The sequence below is a fragment of the Microtus pennsylvanicus genome, chromosome 6, assembly GCF_037038515.1.
Source record: "Microtus pennsylvanicus isolate mMicPen1 chromosome 6, mMicPen1.hap1, whole genome shotgun sequence".
NCBI classification, from domain to species: domain Eukaryota; kingdom Metazoa; phylum Chordata; class Mammalia; order Rodentia; family Cricetidae; genus Microtus; species Microtus pennsylvanicus.
In genome coordinates this window covers 106,673,708-106,687,256 of record NC_134584.1, presented here as the reverse complement: position 1 = coordinate 106,687,256, position 13,549 = coordinate 106,673,708, and the positions used below count along the sequence as shown (strand labels likewise).

Sequence of the window (13,549 nt, the reverse complement as noted above, 5' to 3'; positions counted from 1 at the left end):
GAGACCCACTGTGATCAGCCTGACCTCCATGCACGCATATCCACATGCTTATGCGCATGCACACACACACACACAGACACACACATGTATGTACACAACACACAAACATATCCACATGCACACACATATACACAGATGTATACACACAACACACAAACACATCACATGTATACACATACACAAACATACCCACACATATATACACAACACAAACATTTACATGCATATACATACACAAACATATCCACATGTACACACAAACATTCACATATATACACACAGAGACAAACATATCCACATGTACACAGACACACACAGAGTTGAGTAGTCTGGAACAGAATCTGGTTAAAGTATTCAGGAAAGAAAACAAGCATCAGATGACAGGAAACTGAGGACTAGGAAGAGGAGCTGACCCCCCATCCTGTCTTATATTGCAACACGAGCTCTCAAGAGCGAGCCCTTCATCCAGAACCACTTCTGCAACTCTGACCCCTCCTTCCCAGCACATGAGCCACACCACCTTAGCCCTCCTTGCAGTTAAGTTCCTTCCCCTACAGAAAAGAACACCATGTCAGTCTGGAGGCTGTGTTCAAAGGCCACAGACCAGTATAAAGGGAGGAGAGTAACAGAGGACGCAGACAAACACTGAGACTCAAATTTAACCAGTTTAAAAGAAACATGGCAACAGCGAAGCCTCCCTGCCCCCACAACAGTCTGTCACCCCTCCCCAACAACTGGACATTCTGGTGTCACCTGAATTCACTACTACTTTGACCTCCAAAGGTACCCAGTATGTTTTCCTAGCCTAAGGGAAGCACCCGTAGGCCCCAAATTTCTTGACAATGCTCACAGTCTCAGTGAGGCAGGACACTTCCCATCTCTCTGCCACTTGGTCTGATACATGCATGACCCAGGCTAGCCACTATCTTCGCTTGTCTCCTTCGGCCCAGGTCACTTACTCTGCCTGTAAAGCTCTTCTCTAACCCCTCGGAACTGTCAGCTCTTCACTGAAGCAGCCCCTCCTCCGAGAGCCTGTGTCCTTGGCTGGAAAGAGTGGTTCAGTTTAGTGTTCCCACAGCACCCTGGGCTTTGTCTCTCTCAGAGCTCACACGTCAAGCAGTCAGAATGGCAGGACGCGGCTTCGCTCGCACACTGCTCTATGTCTAAAATCAGCCCAGCTTCTGACAAGGAGCGGAGGCTGCGGAAAGACCCAGTCACCGAACAAATGTGAGATAAGGAAATCAAATCAGCCTGTGAGGCTCTTAAATTCTTCTTTATCTTTTTGACTTTAAATAAATGATTATTTTTAAATCTTAAGAGTGAGAACTGAGCCAGGTGGTGGTGGCGCATGCCTTTAATCCCAGCACTTGGGAGGCAGAAGTAGAGGCAGGTGGATCTCTGTCTGGGCTGGGGAGATGGCTCCTGAGGTCAACCCCTGAGGCCCACATGGCTGAAGAGGAGAACTGAAAAGTTATCTTCTGACTTCCACATAAAAACATGGCATGAAGGTCGCTGTGAGTTCGAGGCTAGCCTAATCCACACTAAGAAATCCTGTCTCTGAGAAACCAAAAAAGAAAGAAAACCAAGTGCTGAAGCTGGCTATGGTGATGCACAGCTATGATCCCAGCCCTTGGGAGGCTAAGGCAAGAGGATCACTGAGTTTTAGGTCAGTCTTGACCACACAGCAAGACTAGATTAGAAGAAGTGGAGCAGGAGGAAAAGGAGGAGGAGGAGGAGGAGGAGGAGGAGGCGGCGGAGGAGGACAGCCAGGACTACAAAGAGAAACCCTGTCTAGAAAAACAAAAAAACAAAACTAAACCACAACAAATAAAACACACACACACATCTACACAAAGGAGAAGTCTGGTATGGTGGTGCACACCTTTGATCCCAGCATTTGGGCGACAGAGGCAGGCTGAGACCAGCCAGAGCAACCTAGAGAACCCGTACAAAAACAAACAAACAAAAATAACCAAAAAACAACAACAACAACAATAAAAAGAGGCTGGTGAGATGGCTCAGGGCTTGGTGGCACTTGGTGCCAAGTATGACAATCTAGTCTGCTATCTGGGACTCGCACAACAGAAAGACAAGACATGCACCTCTCACTACAACATATGCCCAGGCACAGAGAGACAGAAACACAAACACACAGAAACAAACAAACAAAAAAAAACAACCAAACAAACAACCCAGAAGCAAAAGGGAAGGGAGGGATGAGGAAGGAGAAGGAGTGGAAAAGAACTGGGAAGGGAAGAGAGGGGAAGAGCTAGGAAACAGGTATTGACTCTCACCAATTTGTTTCCATTAATATCATCTATGTGAACAGTGCCTGCACTGAGTCTATGCATGGTCACATATTTCCGCCTTCCCACTGGAAGCAAAACCAAAAGCAGGACAAAGGAAAGAGATGCTAACCCTCAGCTACACTAGCTATGGCGTGACAGGGCAGTCACTTGCTAGGCAACCACCACCTTAGAGCACAGAGGCACCAACTCTCCACTCCACTGTACACAGGACACCAAGGACCAGCCCAGTGACCTAGTCCGTGAAGCATGAACACCCTATGCGCCAAGGGTCAGCTAACTGGGCCATAAAGGAGAAGTGAATGGAACACCCACAGATGCATTTAGTTTGCTATTAGGTTACAAAGCTTCAGCTGGTAATAAAAGCATTCCTCTGCCAGCTCTATCAGATCTTTATTGGTTTGTTTGTTTGTTTGTTTGTTTGTTTTGGTTTTTTGAGACTGGGTTTCTCTGTGTAACAGTCCTGGCTGTCCTGGAACTCACTTTGTAGACCAGGCTGGCCTGGAACTCAGAGATCCACCTGCCTCCCAAGAGCTGGGATCAAAGATGTGAGCCACCACTCCTGGCTATTGTTTAAGTCACATTTGTTTGTTTGTTTGTTGTGCACATTTGTGGAGGTAGAGACAACTTACAGGAGTTGGTTCTCTCCTACTATGTAGGTACTAGGACTCAGACTCAGGTCGTCAGGCTAGCAACAGTGCCTTTACCCACTGAGCCATCTAACTGGCTCTTTACAATATATCCATAAGAAGCTGGGCATGGTGCACATGACTGTAATCCCAGAACTCAGAAGACAAAGGCTGGAGAACTGCCAGGAGTCTGAGTCCAGGTGGGTCACATACCAACTATCAGACTAGCTTGGGCAACAGAGTAAGATCCTGTCTTAAAGCGCACACTAGAAGACACACACAGACATGCATACAAACATGAATACAAACACACACACACTCACAGACAGACAGACACACACATACACGAATACAGACACGAAGACAGACACACACACACACACATATACAGCAGCAGGAGGGACTAGGGATGTGGTTCAGTAATTGCCTACCTAGCATGTCTGAAACCCTGTCAGATTCCCAGCACTCCATAAACCCTATGACATGGCCCACATCTGTAATCCCAGCTCCCAGGAGATGGAGGCAAGTAGATCAAAAGTTCATCAAAAGCAGGTTATAGCAAACATGAGGACAACTTGGGTAACAGGAGGCACTTTCTCCAAGAGAGAGACAGTAACATTTTTTTTTTCTGATATTGCTCCAAGAGTGAGTACCAGGCTGATATCAGCCTAAGAACATTCTCAGCCCTTTCTCTCCAAAAAATTTAATCTAATCCCTCAATTTTATCATGACTTCCATGAAACGTTCCTAACGTCCAGTCTCCAGCCCTGGCAACGCAGCTCCAGCTCCACCTCAGGCTCCACTCTTCTAAGGATCTGCTGGAAATTCCCGCTGTCTGTCTCCAACCGGAATTCCTCTTCCCTCAAACCCGAAGGTCCTCCTGTGCCCCTCCCCCACAACAGTCGCCAGAGTTCTTTCCTCGTTCATGTCCTACCATTTTCAATCACATGGAGTCAGGCATGTCAGGACCTGGGGCACACAGGAGTGATTCAAACAGGCCTCATCCCTGGAGCTCAGTTTCCATTTCTTGCTTGGCCCTAGCTGAACAGAGAGACTGATGATTTGGGAACCTGCCTGTGGCAAGCAACATGGAAACAAACACTGGTTTATCTTTAAGGCGCTGAGGGCAAACTCCCCAGCAATGCACTTGTCTCACCAACCCTAGACACGAGTATGTCACATAGTCTGGGTTTACCTGTGGCACCAAAAACAAGGTGAGTTTTCACATTGTAATGCTTTTCAATGGACAAACTTGAGGTTTTCACTTTTTTGTTTGTTTTTGCTTTTGAGACAAAATATCAATACATAGCCTTGGCCTGAGGCTCACTGTGTAGAGCAGGCTCGCCGTGAACTCACAGAGATCCTCCAGCCTCAGCCTCCTAACTGCTGGATTACAGGCAGGAGTCACCATAGCCACTTCTGGTGCGCTTGTACACTGCACACCAGGGCCGGCAAAGCAGCTCCGTGTGTAAAAGCACTCACTCTCATACAGATTTGAGTTGCATCCCCAGAACCAACATGGCAGGAGAGCCTGCCAGGTCCAAACGGCCATCCGTGGTGCCTGTTAGCATAGCAAAGCACATGCTGGCCTCCAGTGCTCCTCAGCTCTTCTCACCCCTAAATTCTCCAGTTCCTGGGCTTCTCTTCGCCAGATTCTCATTCCCCTATAATCTTTTTTTTTTAAAAGAACCTTTTTTTTAAAATATTTATTTATTTATTATGTATACAATATTCTGTTTGTGTGTATGTCTGCAGGCCAGAAGAGGGCACCAGACCTTATTACAGATGGTTGTGAGCCACCATGTGGTTGCTGGGAATTGAACTCAGGACCTTTGGAAGAGCAGGCAATGCTCTTAACCACTGAGCCATCTCTCCAGCCCTCCCCTATAATCTTATTACGCAGCCATGTTCTCTTTTTCTTCCTCTTTTGGCCCCCTCTCTCTTGGTCTCCTCTGCCTGAACCTTTTTTTCCTCCTCTCTGGCTCTTCCTCCCTCTTCTCTTCTCTCATGGACAGGTCCCGTCTGCTGGCCACGTTTAATCTACTACTTTCTCTATGCTCTGGACTCTTTCAGAGACCTCTGGCTATCCTCTCCCTCATGTCTACAATAAAAACCTCCTCAACTATACCTCGGAACTGTCATATCCTCAGTTTATACAGCTAGTGCCAAAACCCGCACTTTCCACGAGAGCCAACTCCCACACGCTGTCCTCTGACCTCCACACTGGGACTGTGGCACACGCACGCCCAGAGGCACGCACATATACACGCAAATGAAGTAAATAAGAAAATCTGCTTACTAGCCTCTAGTTCAGCAGTTCTCAACCTGTGGGTTGCAACCCCCCCCCCCCCCAGGAAGTCGAATGACCCTTTCACAGGGGTCGCATAGCAGATATCTTATATATCAGATAATACATTCCCAATTCTTTTGTTTTGTTTTGAAAACGGGGTTTCTCTGTAGCTTCGGAGACTGTTCTGGAATTTGCACTATAGACCAGGCTGGCCTTGAACTCACAGAGGTCCGCCTGCCTCTGTCTCTGCCTCCCGAGTGTTGGGATTAACGGCATGCGCCACCCCACCCCCGCACATTATGATTCATAACAGTAGCAAAATTACAGTTATGAAGTAGCAATGAACATAATTTTATGAGGAACTGTATTAAAGGCTTTCGGCATCAGGGAGGTTGAGAAGCACTGCTCTAGATGTTAGCTAGGTGACACCTCGTTAACCAATGAAGTCACATTTTCTCTTTTTGCCACACCACCACTTTTTATCTGTTTGCTATGTAATGAAGGGCCAGCTGTAAAACACAGGTTACAAACAGGATGTGCCTAGCTGAAAATAATCATTCACTGAAGTATTGTAGGATTTTCTGTGCCTGTTTAAATGATGTTCTGTCCACTATTGACACTCTACACTCCTTCAGGACAAAAACCATGTTCTCAGGCTGGAGAGGTTAAGAGCACTGCCTGCTCTTCCAAAGGTCCTGAGTTCAATTCCCAGCAACTACATGGTGGCTCACAACCATCTGTAATGAGGTCTAGTGCCCTCTTCTGGCTTACAGGCATACACACAGACGGAATATTGTATACATAATAAATAAATAAAATATTAAAAAAAATGTTCTCACTACTAACCAGATACTAAGTCCCTGGAACTTCATACTTAGAAATACACTGCAGAGAACAGTTCTTTATAATCTGGTAATTACTTAGATGCATTTAAATGTTCTCTGGATAGCAATCAATATATTAGGAAATATTAGAAACCCTAAGCATTGCCGCCCGGGCGGTGGTGGCTCATGCCTTTAATCCCAGCACTCAGGAGGCAGAGACAGACAGATCTCTGTGAGTTCAAGTCCAGCCTGGTCCACAGAGTGAGTACCAGGACAGGCTCCAAAGCTACAGAGAAACCCTGTCTCAACCCCCCCCCCCCAAAAAAAAAGAAAAGAAAAAAAAAGAAACCCTAAGCAATGACAGGATAAACTAATTTTAAAATAAACAGCATGTATGCTGGCTAGTTTTACGGCAATTTGGCAGACTTGAGAGATGGACCCTCAATTGAGAAAATGCCTTCATATGATGGGGTTGTAGACAAGACTTTGGAGCATTTTCTTAAGAACTGACTGATGTGGAAGGAACCAGTCCATTGTGGGTGGGGCCAGGCCGGGCTGGTGAACCTTGGTTCTTTAAGAAAGCAGCAGGTTGAGCAAGTCAGTTAGCAGCATGCATCCACAACCTCTGCATCGGCTCCTGCCTTCAGGTTCCTGCCCTGATCGAGTGAGTTCCTGTCATGACTTCCTCTGATGATAAAAATGATAAAAAGCGATGTGGACTGAATCCAGGACATGCACATATGAGGCAAGGGCTGTCTCTGAACCCAGGACACACACACCTAGGCAAGTGCTGTCCCTGAACCCAGGATACATACTAGGCAAGCGCTGTCCCTGAACCCAGGACAGGCACACACTCCCTTCTTCTTTTTTCTGAGACAGAGTCTCACCTGTGTAGCTCTGGCTATCCTGGAACTCACAAAGAGCCACCTGAGCCGGGCGGTGGTGGCGCACGCCTTTAATCCCAGCACTCAGGAGGCAGAGGCAGGTGGATCTCTGTGAGTTCGAGACCAGCCTGGTCTACAAGAGCTAGTTCTAGGACAGGCTCAAAAACCACAGAGAGGGGCTGGAGAGATGGCTCAGTGGTTAAGAGCATTGCCTGCTCTTCCAAAGGTCCTGAGTTCAATTCCCGGCAACCACATGGTGGCTCACAACCATCTGTAATGAGGTCTGGTGCCCTCTTCTGGCCTGCACACACACAGACACAATATTGTATACATAATAAATAAATAAACATTAAAAAAAAAAAAGAAAACCACAGAGAAACCCTGTCTCGAAAAACCAAAAAAAAAAAAAAAAACCAACAACAACAACAAAAAAAAACCCAAAGAGCCACCTGCCTCTGCCTCCCAGGCACTGCTCGGCCTGGCTGACTGTGATTTTACCCGCTATCCTCTCTGTCTCAGCTTCATTTTACCAGACGGCACTGCATGCCCTCGTTATTCACAGACGGGAAAACCAGAAAGGCAGTTCAGTGAAAGTAGATGCTGTTAGTATTGCTGCTTTATCTGGCAAGGGCTCCTTGCAGTTGAACTGTCAAACACTAGTGATTACTTTATTGCAGGTCAGACTTGATAGCTGCCCTCAGTTACCCTAAACATGGAGTGGGCGCTAAGCAATTATTTGCCAAAGGTTTCATTGCCATAGTAACTTAGAAACACCTGGAGAGTCTCCTTAAGTCCACTTTTCTCTGGGGTAAAAAAAAAAAAGTGTCTGATTGTAGAACAAAAAAAAAAAAAGAACAACAACAACAACAACAAAAAAGCCCATAAACCCATGAACACATCCCAACCTAACAAGGCCTCTGCAGTTAAGGGTACTTATTGCTAAGGCAGAGTCAGGGTTCAGTTCCTAGCACCTACATGCCAATTCACAGACATCTGTAGCTCTACTACCAGGAGATCTGACACTCTCCTCTGACCTTCATGGGTACCAGGCACACATATGGCGCACATACATACATACAAACAGGCAACATGCACACTCACAAACTAAATCTCTTTTTTAAATGTTATTTTTCAAAGTTTCTAACTGCTAAGTCATCTACATGTACATCTGTGCACTGTGTGCGTGCCTGGTGCTCACGACAGCCGGAAAAGGGCACTGGATCCCCTAGAACTGCGGTTACACAAGGCTGTGAGCTGCCATGTGGGGGCTGGGAATCAGACCTGGGTCCTCTGCAAGAGTAGCCAATGTTCTTATCCTCTGGGCCATTTCCTCAGCTCCTCACCCAAAATATATCTTAAAAAACAAGCAAGCCGGGCGGTGGTGGCGCACGCCTTTAATCCCAGCACTCGGGAGGCAGAGGCAGGCGGATCTCTGTGAGTTCGAGACCAGCCTGGTCTACAGAGCTAGTTCCAGGACAGGCTCCAAAACCACAGAGAAACCCTGTCTCGAAAAACCAAAAAAAAAAAAAAAAAAAAAAAAAAAAAAAAAAAAAAAAAACAAGCAAACAGGGGCTGGGGAGATGGCTCAGTGGTTAAGAGCATTGCCTGCTCTTCCAAAGGTCCTGAGTTCAATTCCCAGCAACCACATGGTGGCTCACAACCATCTGTAAAGAGGTCCGGAGCCCTCTTCTGGCCTTCAGGCATATACATAGACAGAATATTGTATACATAATAAATAAATAAATATTAAAAAAAACAAACAAGCAAACAAACAAAAAAAAACCCAAAACAAAAAACTCATACTTGGGGCTGGAGCAATGGCTCATCAATTAAAAGTATCTGCTATTCCCTGAACCATCCATAAATCCAATTCCAGGGGTTCTGAAACTCTCTTCTTCAATGGCACCAGACACACACTTGCATGCAAAAATTTTTTTAAAAAATTCTTACTTAAGCCAGGTAGGGTGGGTCTTGACTTGGAAAACTGAGGCAGGAGGATAGCTAAAGAGAGTTCCAGGCTGGCTTGGCTTACAGAGTGAGATCTTGGGTCAAAAAAAAAAATTATGTGTATATATTTTTATTGAAAGTCTCAACCACATATGTAACAAATATATATATATATATATGTATATATATACATACACACACACATGATTTTTGTTTTCGATTTATCTGGCTATGTTGTGAGTATTTATTTTGCTTGCATGAGAGGGTGCCAGACCACCCTGGAACTGAATTTATGGATGGTTGTGAGCCACCATGTGAGTCCTGGGGACCCAGCCCATCCTGAGTAACAACATCAAGTGGTTTTATTTTTTTCTCCAAGGCAGCATCTCTCTATATGGTCCTGGCTATACTGGAACTCATTCTGTACAAGAGGCTGGCATTGAACTCACAGAGATCCAACACTTCTGTCTCTCAAGTGCTGGGATTAAAGGCGTGCGCCACCACCGCTGAGCACCATCAAGTGTTCTTAACCCCTGACCCATCTCTCTGGCCTCCTTTCTGCGGTTTTGATGTGGTTAATATGCAGCCCACACTGGCCCAGAACTTGCCATCTTCCTACCTCTACCCCCTGGATCCTAGGTATGCACCAACCTCACCCAATTTGAATTTCTTCACATACACATGCACACACGCACACACATGCACAAACACGCGCGCGCCCAGGAAGTGGCTGATCAGGTAAAACTACCTGCTGGCAAACCTGATACCCAAGTTCACTCCCAGGATCTATACAGTAGGACTAGCTGTCCCAGACCTCCACAGTCATGCTCACAAAATAAATTAATAAAATATACAAAAATATTGGGGGCTGGAGAGGTGGCTCAGAGGTTAAGAGCACTGGCTGCTCTTCCAGAAGTCCTGAGTTCAATTCCCAGCAACAACATGGTGGCTCACAACCATCTGTAATGAGGTCTGGTGCCTCTTCTGGTGAATATATGTTAACAGAACATTGTATGCATAGTAAATAAATCTTTAAAAAATATATATATACAAAAATATTTTTAATGGAAGATTACTGATGTAGCCCAGTTCATACAGTGCATGCCTAGCAGGCACAAGGCCCTGGGCTCAGTTCCTGCTGCCTTATAAAACCAGATATGGTGGTACACTCTCAAGTACTAGGGAGACGAAGGCAGGAGGATCTTAAGTTTAGGGTTGCTAGGTGGTGGCGGCGCACGCCTTTAATCCCAGCACTCTGGAGGCAGAAGCAAGCAGATCTCTGTGAGCTCGAGGCCAGCTTGGTCTACAGAGTGAGTTCCAGGCCAGCCAGGGCTATACAGAAACTCCGTCTCCGAGAAAAAAAAATGCGGGGGTGGGGGGTCTACCAATAGAACTGTGTACTAAAACTTCCACTTCTTGGCCCCAAAACATGTTTTAAATTCATAGCCCGAAAGCATTAATTTTCTCCTATTTTCTGTAAAATGGGTGTCTTGACACTCTTGTGTTCTCTGGTGTAGTTTTTTCAGAAGGAAATGAGTTTCCTTATCACAAATGAATCTAGCTTCACCTACTCAAAGACGATCATCTTTTCCTTATCACCGCATATCACAGCAATGTTGTCTCTTATTTTTCTATTTTTTTTTCTATTTTAAAGGCTGTTTCTTTCAACTGAATGGTCTTCCATCAAGAAGTCTTTGTGCCCACAGATCCTCAGAGTAGTGCCTGAGCTGGGTTTCGACTTCTTCCTCATGTATTCTGTCCTTAGCACGATACGGGGAACAACGAACACAAACGTATGATAACTTCCTTGCTGTCTACCCAATGCGGTTTTATACCTTTATATGTCTGTCCTCTTTAGATCCTGCTGCAGTCTGGAAGGTGAACTGTTCACAGACCCATTCATAAATGCTCATCTTCCAGCCCCATCTTCCCTCGCCACTCAGGTGTAATAGAGCCTTGACAGGAACACCTCATCTCATCTTTTGTCTCTCCAAATCCAGCAGGGTTTTTTTTTTTTTTTGTCTTTTGTTTCTTTTTTGAGCTACAAAAGTAGGCCAGGGCCAGCCAGGACACAGCACTTGTTCGGGGCTGGCAGGGAAAACCAAACACTTCTGGGATGTTCCCTGTTTCAAGCTGTTACCTGAACACCAGTTTTCTTACATATTTGCTGCCTGAAAATCCCATCTCATTTTGCAAGAGGATGGGCCAGCTACACGATGAGTCCTTTGTCTTAAGTTCCCACACCTCACAAATTCTCATCCACAAAGCGCCCATCCTCACACAGGTATGGAGTGATCTGTTCCGCACTAGGCACGGCAACCTAGGGTTTCGCATCTGGATAGGGATGTGGTTAGGTTCAAGATCTTAACAGAATCCAAAATTCTGCGTCCAAATGCGAGGTCCTACCTCGGAGGTGAGGAAACGAATCCCAGTGCGACCCTCGTACTCCGTACAGGGCACATAATGGCATTCAGAACAGGCCTCCTCCAGCCCCGGCCCCGCGTATACTAGCCTCCAACCTCAGGAGCCGGGCGGTGGCAGAGGCCGGGCCAGCGCCCGCTCCCAGCCGCGCCATGCCCTCCTTCGCCCTCATCCGCCGCCGGCTGCCGCTCACCTGGCACGCTGGCATCGCCCGTCCAGAGCCGCATGCGAGACCATAGATCCCGACCGGTTTCGGAGGCCACCGGTCCGCCTTGAGGGAGGCTGGTGCGGATGCGCGGACACCGGAATCAAGCTCACCGATACCGGGAACACGCCGCCCGGTTTCTAAGGAACAGGGGGCTCTGGAGGGGAGGGGCGGGGCGGCTGAGCACAGCGCATGCTCTGTGACGGGGGTGGACCCGCGCTAGGAGGGGCCGGGATGCAGAGCTGCGCATGCTCGTGCCTTGGGGCGGTGCTTATGAAACCGGCCGGGAGGCTGATGCTGTCTCGATTTCTGCGCTAGCGGTATTGATGCTAGGGGTTTTCTGCCTTGGACGCTCTCTAGTTGGCCCAATGGCGTCAAGAATGTATATTCTTTAGAGAATTCCCTGGAATAAAGAAAGGCCTTGTATTCGACAGCAACCTGTTTGTAGAAACCCAGGTATCTCCAACTGATCGGATTTTTTTGTCTCTGGAATGATTGGCTTTCCTGTTTGCTCAGTTGTCTGCCTGGTCTCTCCTCTGGATGTTCTTTGGTTGTTCCTTAAACGTCATGTCTCTTTCAGTCGGTGACCTCAGGTTCTCTTGACCTCCTTATAGAGCCTGTGTTCTCTCAAGGAAACAGATTTTGTAAAGAGACTACCCTTTGTTTTACCAGACCGCCCTTACAAGTGAAGCCGATAGACCTTAATGTGAAATTGGTTCTGCAGAATGTGACTGGGATTTATTCTACGGGGGAATATTCCCCTGGCTGCTTCTCAGCTGCAAAGGCGGAAGAACCTAGTCCTCATCCCACAGCAGGCTGGGATGAAAGAACACGTCTGCTGAAGGTGGTTCCGTGACCGTTTTACCAGTTGTAAGACTTGCCACCATTGCCACTGTCTCCGCACCTGCTCAGCTTCCAGAATGAAAAGAACCGCAACTTGGAACCTTCCTCTTCAAATGGGCCGTTATCCCGTCCACTAGAGACAGAAAGGATCAGAGTTAAAATGTGGATGCATTTCCTATTTCCTGGCATTCCTTTTGTTTGTTTGTTTGGTTTTCAAGACAGGGTTTCTCTGTGTATTCCTGGCTGTTCTGGAACTCACTCTATAGACCAGGCTGGCCTTGAACAAGGTCCAAGGTCCGTCTGTCACAGCCCTCCAGATGCTGATGTTAAAGGCGTGGGCAGCCACTGCCTGGCCTGCATTTTATATTTGATTATGGTAATTTTCTTAGATCAGGGTTTTCAGCAGTGATACTACTAACTTTCAAAGCCTGATCATTTTGTTGTTGTTGTTGTTCAGCAGAGATGGAGAGAGCTGTTTATTATAGGATAGTTAACAGTATCCCAGGCCCTCTACCCAGTAGGTGCCATTAGCACCCAGCCCCAGTTGTGACTACTAAAAGTTACTTTTGTACTTATCTGATTTCCCATTTCTCCCTGTGCATTAGCTCTTCCCTAAGAATTGTCAGTGCTGGGAGTGTAGCTTAGAGGTAGATCACTTGCCTACTATATGTGAGAGCCTGGGTTTCTGCCTCGGCATTGCCAGACAAAACCAATGCCCTCTGTAGTAATGCAGATCCAGGAGAATGCAGGGTTAAGCCCCACACTTTAACAGCTTTTAAATAGCTGGTGGTTGCCAGACTGGTGGCACACACCTTTAATACCAATATTCTGGAGGCTGAGGAAGGTCGATCTCAAGGCCAGCCTGGACCACAGAGTTCCATCCGGGACAGCCAGGGCTACACAGAGAAACCCTGTCTCCAAATACAAAATGACAAACAAGCAGGTAGATGGTGATTGGTGCTCACTGTCAACATCCAAGGGTTTTCTTGGTTTATAGACACACCAAAAACCCTTCTCCAAGGGCGTGTCTCCTAGAGATGGGTCTGGTCCTCTCTGCAAACCTCCACCTGCTGCGTCTGTGTCATGGTCAGTCTTTCCCCCCCGAGCTTGTTTGCTCTGTTCCTTCACCAACCACCCATCTTGTGCCTGACAGCGTTTATCTCCTAGATATTGATCAGCCTTGCCGGTTTTTAAAGCCTA

At 46.8% G+C, this 13,549-nt stretch overlaps 1 protein-coding gene across 3 annotated transcripts in view; it reads right to left on the bottom strand.

The window, feature by feature from the left end:
- Gfod2 (Gfo/Idh/MocA-like oxidoreductase domain containing 2) overlaps positions 1–11,683 on the bottom strand; it is a 47,378-nt gene extending 35,695 nt beyond the window's left edge. Inside the window, exon 1 of one of the 3 annotated variants that reach the window (XM_075977149.1) lies at positions 11,495–11,683. The gene's annotated coding sequence lies outside the window, so the exon portion shown is untranslated. Of the gene's footprint in view, positions 1–959; positions 1,046–11,286; positions 11,306–11,494 lie in introns of those variants that run through there. The other 2 variants (XM_075977153.1, XM_075977152.1) reach the window with 2 other exon arrangements.
- Between the last annotated feature and the right edge of the window lie 1,866 nt (positions 11,684–13,549).